The sequence below is a fragment of the Brassica rapa genome, unplaced genomic scaffold, assembly GCF_000309985.2.
Source record: "Brassica rapa cultivar Chiifu-401-42 unplaced genomic scaffold, CAAS_Brap_v3.01 Scaffold0709, whole genome shotgun sequence".
Classification (NCBI taxonomy): domain Eukaryota; kingdom Viridiplantae; phylum Streptophyta; class Magnoliopsida; order Brassicales; family Brassicaceae; genus Brassica; species Brassica rapa.
The window spans coordinates 15,001-22,500 of NW_022610649.1; the positions used below are offsets into that span (position 1 = coordinate 15,001).

The 7,500-nt window shown below is 44.7% G+C and overlaps 1 long non-coding RNA gene across 1 annotated transcript in view; it reads right to left on the reverse strand.

Annotated features, from left to right (window-relative positions):
* Positions 1 to 2,063: 2,063 nt before the first annotated feature.
* Positions 2,064 to 7,500, reverse strand: part of LOC117130828 — an 8,384-nt gene continuing 2,947 nt past the window's right edge. The window contains exon 2 of the long non-coding RNA XR_004454095.1: positions 2,064 to 2,946. This is a non-coding gene — a long non-coding RNA (uncharacterized LOC117130828). The remainder of the gene's footprint in view (positions 2,947 to 7,500) is intronic.

A 7,500-nucleotide genomic window follows, 5' to 3' on the forward strand; every position in this document is an offset into this window, starting at 1 on the left:
TTATAAAACGTTTTGCACCCCTAAAACCACTTCCAAACACCAGAGCAGACACACAAGCAGAAAAGATGAACACTCTTCCATCTACATCAACAGGAAAATCCAGGAAGAGCAATCATCTCAAGAACACAAGTTCTGCAGAAATTACTCTGCTATCGATTGATGCATATGTATCTACATCGATCGATTCTTCTCTTAACCCTAATCTTTCTATTTCTAAATTGAATGATAATGCAAACATTGATTACGGTTTTCTAACACCTGATGAATTTGGTATTTTCAGGGACCCAGTTGGCAACACACGTGCAATAGATGGAAGGATCTTACAAGTGTTCAGAGAGGACATAGCAGATATCCTTCAAGTGGCCAATGGACCTGACAACCTATTCTCACATCAATGTGGCACTCCAGACGTCATTCAAACAGATTCTAACAACCACGTAGGAGTCGCCGCAACAGAAATCAATCCAGATCTATCACGCCAACCAAAAGGCCAATCATTGATCGACGAGACAATTCAGACATCGATCGACAGGGTAACACCAACGTCGATCGATAAGGATGACCCGACGTCGATCGACAGACGTTATGAATTTGGAAACCGCGCTTTTGAAATGTACGGAGCCAAAAAGTTCACTTGGGAACGAAGGGATGAGTATGGAGTCCACAGAGATGAGTGTGGACACGCACGAGGCGTAGCTGGTGAGATGATACCTGTCACAAAGCCTGACATCAGGAAATTACTGGAAAGAGCATCTCTTTTTGAAGAGAGCCAGATCTGTCTTTCAGGATGCCACTTCCTTCACACTCACAAGACTGGCACCAGAACTCTACACCAAAGATGAAATCAACGAGATGGTGACTGGTATTTGTGGAGCTCAGAAAAAACTGGGAGAGGAGCTCAAATCATTGATAGAAGATACACATCAACCTTTAGATAGAGGCTACAATGAGCTTCTCAGAGGTATGGTAGAAATGAGGATAGAAATTGAGATTTTACGTCAGCAACTTGAGAAGGAAGCCACGACCTCAGCATCGATCGACGCACCACATGCACCATCGATTGACGTCAGTCTTCCTACAGCCCAGATCCCTGCAGAACCGCAATGTTCAGCAAAACACAATGATGAATGGGAAGTCTCATACATCGACACAAGGATAAACGACGTGTACTACCCTCTCAACAACAACGTGGACTGGCTGAGCACTAAAATCGAGCTACTGCAGCAAGATCTGGACACCATTCGCAAGAAGGACCAACAACCAGCCACATCGATCGACGTGTGTAACATCACATCGCTCGACGCTAAGGTCTCAGCCACGAATGAGAGACTGAGGACCTACGGGGACATACATGACCGCTTCATATCACCAGTTATGATAGATTTAAACAAATTGTCTAGTCAAATACTTCATGCCCAAAGGGACATTGATAACATTACTAATCAAAATTTTTTCCAGGCAAACTCATCTTCGATCGACAGGCTACAAGGGCCATGGATCGATGGCAAGAATCCTGTGGGGTTACTTCCCTACACAGCAGCAGAGGTTGACAAGATCACATCCAAGATCTACACTGCTATAGACACCATGGAGGAACGACTTGACAAACGCTGCAATGACATCTACTTTCCATTCGACAACAGAATCAGTGGACTAGACAGCCACGCAGAATGGCTACAGAGAGAAGTCAAAGCCCTTCAAAGGCAACTCGCAGGCCAGCACCAGATATCAGCATCGATCGACAGGAAGCGAGCGAAATCGAACTTTCAGCATACGCCTATGACAACATAGGCTGGCACCAGGTCAGCATTGACAACGTTCAAGATAGGCTACAGAACATCTCCAATGTACTTGAAAAGATGGATGACAAATGGACAAGAAATGATGAGGCCACAAGAAGTTTCATTGCATCTTGGTCCAAAATGTGCAGAGATGACGTGGATGCTTGTTTTCCAACAAGCAGCTGTTTCTCCACCAAATAGCCAATCACTACCAAAGTCAAGCTAAATGACTATAACCAAGCGCTGAGTGGGAGGCAACCCACTATTAGGTATTTTAGTTTGGTTTTATTAGCTAGCATTTATTTACTTTCGTTTTATTTCTTTCAGATTTAGGAGACCCAAGTAGGAGGACCTGAATATCGACCGCCGACGAGACATCGACATCGCTCGACATAGACAAACACACGACAATCGATGTAACATTTTCCCATCGATCGATATCTAATCCGGTCAGATGTATCTTCCCTACTTGTTACATTTCGTACATCATGAATTATTCCATCATAACTCCGGCTGAGTTACACTGGGACAATGTAATTTAAGTCTGGGGGGAGACTTACTGATATAATTTATTTTATTCTTATATAAAAGGAATTTTAATAAATTATGCTTAGCTATTGAAAATAGGGACTATAATCTTATATTGATTTAAACTTGAAAATCTAACCAATCTTTAGCACCATTTTAGAATTATTGATTGCAGATAGCACTATAGATGCTAAAGCAGATCAACCTATCAACTACACACTTGCCTTGAACGTATGAAGTAACCAAAGCTGATTTCCAACACTAAACCTGATATAACCGCTTGTCTTGGGGTTTGGTATACTTAGTCATTCCATAGCTTAGATCAATACAACACATATGCAGCGGAAAAATATCATCATCCATTGGTCTATAACCAATCTAATACTCGTCCGGTCGAATCACCTCAGCTAATGGTTAGTACTCTCAACTACCAACTAGCTCAAAGGTTGATCCTATACCCGAATCAAGTCATATGAATCTGAGGTTCCATTCCCCTAGTCCATTCTATCTAGAACTAAGCAAGAGTTACTAGATCATACCTTAGCCATATCCACGGACCTTGTTAGCTCATCGGCCCAGCTGCTCTAGCTGAATGAACTCGTAAATCAGCTGATCGAGCTGTCACACTCGAACTGAGCTAAGTCCAAGCTATGGCCAGTTGCCATATACTGCATCCAGCTTATTTACTAATAAAACAACTCCCCTAGGTACTTAGTCATTCAGCCAACCATCCCCTTTGACTAAAGTAACCCTTGAGAAGTCTTCAAACAGCTAAGGACATGCATTGGGCCCTTCCCGGCTCATGCTACTTTCAACATCCTTTAGCTTATCAGCTTATGCAACCAAGTCCATCTCGTGTACTACCAATGCCCATCAGATCCTAAGTCAATCAACCCACCACCCCACATGACCCAGAACCATGTCCCAACGAAGCCGATCACTACTGCTCTTACAACTGGTGCATCCTTTGATCAGTCAGATCCGACACCTTGACCCATCATCTATGGATTAGGTCGTCCATCCTTACCCATGGTCACATCAATCACGGCCTTCCTTGAATAATAACACCCAGGCTCAGTACTTATGGTCCACGCCACCAAGTACTAGCTAGACTAGTCTTTATGGCTCTTAGCGAATGCTTTGCACATAGCTTACCAACCCAAGGTTGATAACTAACATTCCTTATGATCAATAATAATAAGTGACAAACATTTCACAATACACAAGCATATAATCCGATAACCTAACACAAGGATCTATCATTGCATGGCTGGTTCCATAACTAATCGATCAATTTCTCACTAAACCCAAATCTCGCCGATTTCAAATGTGATCCAAAAACAAAATAAAGTTCATGTAAATTTATGATAAATCCCAACTAAGAGAATGCCATAATCAGAATTTGCAGAACCGGCCTTGATCCTAGAGATCTCGTCCAAGATCATCCAAACCGGCCCAAAGTGGGCATCATCAAATCAATTCCTAAAAACTGATTAAGATTCATGAAAACTCATGAAAACTCATGAAAATTCATAACTAAGAGATTACCATAATCAGATTCCAAAGAACCGATCCAGAACATATATATCTCGATCAAGAACAGCCTGGCTAAGGCCATGGACATCATTCCTGAACCGGCCAATGCCATGGCTCAGTGCCATGAAGTCTGATCCAACAGACTACACCATGCAAACCTAGTTTACATCACAATTGATAGTCTTAAAGGGATGTGCCATACTTGGCCCTAACCGCACCACAAGAGACAGAACCATAACTTGAAAGTAATTATAAAATCGGTTACCTTATACATGATCTGATTAGATCATGTACCTCCTCTTATTGTGTTAGGCCATGCTCCTCCAGTGCACGCCTCTGTCAATCCTTATCACATACTTCCAGTATTGATAAGATCCATTCAAGGGTCGCACCCATCATCCCTTCCATGGAACTCCCATGAAACTACTTTCTACACTGCATCAACCATCAAGGCTATCTTGGCCTCTAAGAGTGGAGTCCGGCTTCCTCCCTTCTCCCCTAACCATTTGCGTGTGTCCCCAGGCTGTATAAGAAGCCTAGGACGTGATCGTCCATGATCATACACCATCACAGGGTCATGCATCACTTCCCCCTTCAATGGCCATGGAACTGCCTTTCTACACACATCTGCCTTCAAGGCTGCCTCAACCATTGGAAGTGGGTTCCGGCCTCCTATCTTCTCTCCAGGCTATTTTCGTGTGAAGTATGAATGTAGAGGAAGCCCTGGCGTGGCAAACAATAATCAAAACTCACCAGAGGGGCGTTCTCAACTCCCCTCTTGATTGCCCTCCAAAACTGCCTCTTTGATGCCTTTGAATGCCTCTTGGTATTGGATTCTTGAATCCGACCATCTCTCTGTTTTTCTCTAGTTTTGTTTATGTTTCAGGATGTAGGATGAAGCCCTGGCGTGCCTGCAAAGGAACAGACTTGCGTTCCTTATATAGGAGAAGGGGTGGTTACTTTCTAACCATTGCATCCCTTCGGTTTCATTTATGTCCATTGATTTAATCAATGGTACAGATTGCACCCTTTCGCCTATGGCAGTTACCGGACGCCCTGGAGCTGTCAAACCAGTCCTGGACATGTCCAAAGCAAGGCCACACGGATTTCCCATGCCCATGGCCTAACCACAAGAACCCACCGGCCCATAGCCATCCTTGGCCAACCAACCGGCCCGGTAACCGCCCAGAACTGACACACTGGTCTAAGGTTCCAACACTCCATCTAGCTGAGTTGAGCTGATCCCCAGCTGTCCCAGCTGCCCAGAACTGACACACTGGTCTGAGCTTCCAACAGTACATCTAGCTGAGTTGAGCTGATCCCCAGCTGTCCCAGCTGACTGAGCTAGTAGTCTAGCTGCTGGAGCTGACCTACACTTCAGTGAGCTACACTGAGCTTGTCCGAGCTTCGCCCAGCTGACCGAGCTTCATTCTCGCATCGTCCAGCTGTCTCATCAGTCGTCCAGCTTGTTCTCTTCGTCTAATTCAATCCTACTAAGTCCCTTGGTCTATTTCCAAACCTAGACTTAGTTTCCTCATGATCCATCCTGGTCACTGCTTGTTCACGATCAATTCCCATGATCTGAACCAAAGCAGTCTCGTTTCTATTGAAACGTCTATGTCCCATTTCAAGTTCCAGGAACGGGGACATGACAAGTCTCCCCCACTTAGGATGGATTCGTCCTCGAATCCTGTGGTGTTGCCGTCCTGTCTGAAGACAAAAGATTCCAACCAAATTCTTTGCATTGGGAACATGGAGCATGCTCGATTGGTTCTTCCTAACCAATTCATTACATTTCCCTCTATGTTCCTTTTCATTGATCACGCCTTGATCATCATATATACAAGTCTCCCCCACTTGATAGAGATTTAATCCAAAATCTTATCAAGTGGTCCATCAAGCACCCATACAAGGACATGTCTTGTGTCACTGACCCAACTCTCCAGGTTGATGTCCTTGTACACACCAATTCCATATCTCTTTTTAGAATGTCGTCTACTCTAGACTTCATTTTTTTTTTCCGGATCTTTGTCCATTGTAGACTAAACCGCCTCATTTTGACTCTGTCCATTACTGGACTTTGTCATAATCCGATCCTTGTCCTTTCATGGAGTCGATTATATTCCGGTCCTGGTCAACTCAGGGACTCAACCGTTTTCAACCCGACCATAGGCCTATCTCCAAATAGGTCGTCATGTGATCCTTGTCCCTTACTGGCCTTGATCATTCTTATTCCAACCTTAGGTCAATCTCCGACTTGGTTGTGCTGGGATCCGCATCCCTCACTGGACTTGATCGACATCAGCTCGGCCATCTTGGCAGAAGCAATACGATAAGGACTTTTGGACATTGGGGCCGTCCCTGGTTCTAGTTCTGCTATGAACGGGTCAGACCTATCAGGGGGAATGCCCTATAGCGCCCGAAACACGTCCTCGAACTCCCTGACCAGCGGAATCCCGTCCGGGTCACCAGCTCCTTCAACCTCCTTAGTGGCGATTTTGGCCAAATAAGCCTCACAACCCTTCTCAAGCATCCTTTCCACTTGGATTGCTGATATCACTAAGCATCCAGAGGTTGGACAAATACCTTGGAACCTGATCAGGGGTTCACACCCACTCCCAAACTGCACCCTTTCTCTGTGACAGTCCAGAGTGGCCCGATTCTTTCCAAGCCTTGGAACCTGATCAGGGGTCCACACCCACTCTCAAACTGCACCATACCCTGATGACAGTCCAAGGTGGCCCGATTCTGTCCAAACCAGTCCATGCCTAATATCACCTTGTGATTCTCAAGGCAGACAACAATCAGATCCGCATGCATTACCCTGTCGGTGATCAACAATCAGATCCGCTGGCATTACCCTGTCTGTGATCAACAATCAGATCCGCAGGCATTACCCTGTCTATGATCCATACCGGGATGTCTCTAACCAGCCCTAGTGAATCCATGACCTGCCAACTGGCCGCATTCACTATGACAAGACACTCCCATGTTCCCATCTGGAACAAACCCTCTCCAACCATTCCTGGACTCACAACACTATGTGTAGCTCCAGTATCGAAAAGTATGTGTGTTTCCACACCACCGATCATTAAGTACTTAGATGAGTAAGATCTTGGTTTGATCAAACATTTGGAAAACATCCCATACCATTCTCCAAAGCATCACACATCTTTGAACGTCCCATACCATTAACAAAAGTGTTTATAGTATACCTCAATCCTCATCATACTAAGATACTTAACATCGTGTTTCCAATTCCTCTTGGAATTGATCCATTCCATTCACTCAATCTTAAGGAATCCCACCTTGACCTACACTGAGTCCAAGCTGATCCATCTGATCACAAGCCCACTCATGTACTAGCCATGTAACGTCTCCCTTAAACCAATATGAACACCGCATATGCTCACTTGTTTTGAACGGCCACCAAGGGATAATACGAACCTCCAAGAGAGTGCTGCACGTTTCTTTCAACCTAAGCCACTCCCTGGTCCATGTAATTCCCTGGTCCAGGTCGTCCATACAAAGATCTTGCACTGCGTCGATCGTCCAATCCGTCTATTATTTCCAAATAACTAGATAACTAACCTTTCTGTTTTCAAGGTCTTGCCCTTAGAGAGTGCATCTTGGCTAAGCCGGCTCATGTTGGAAC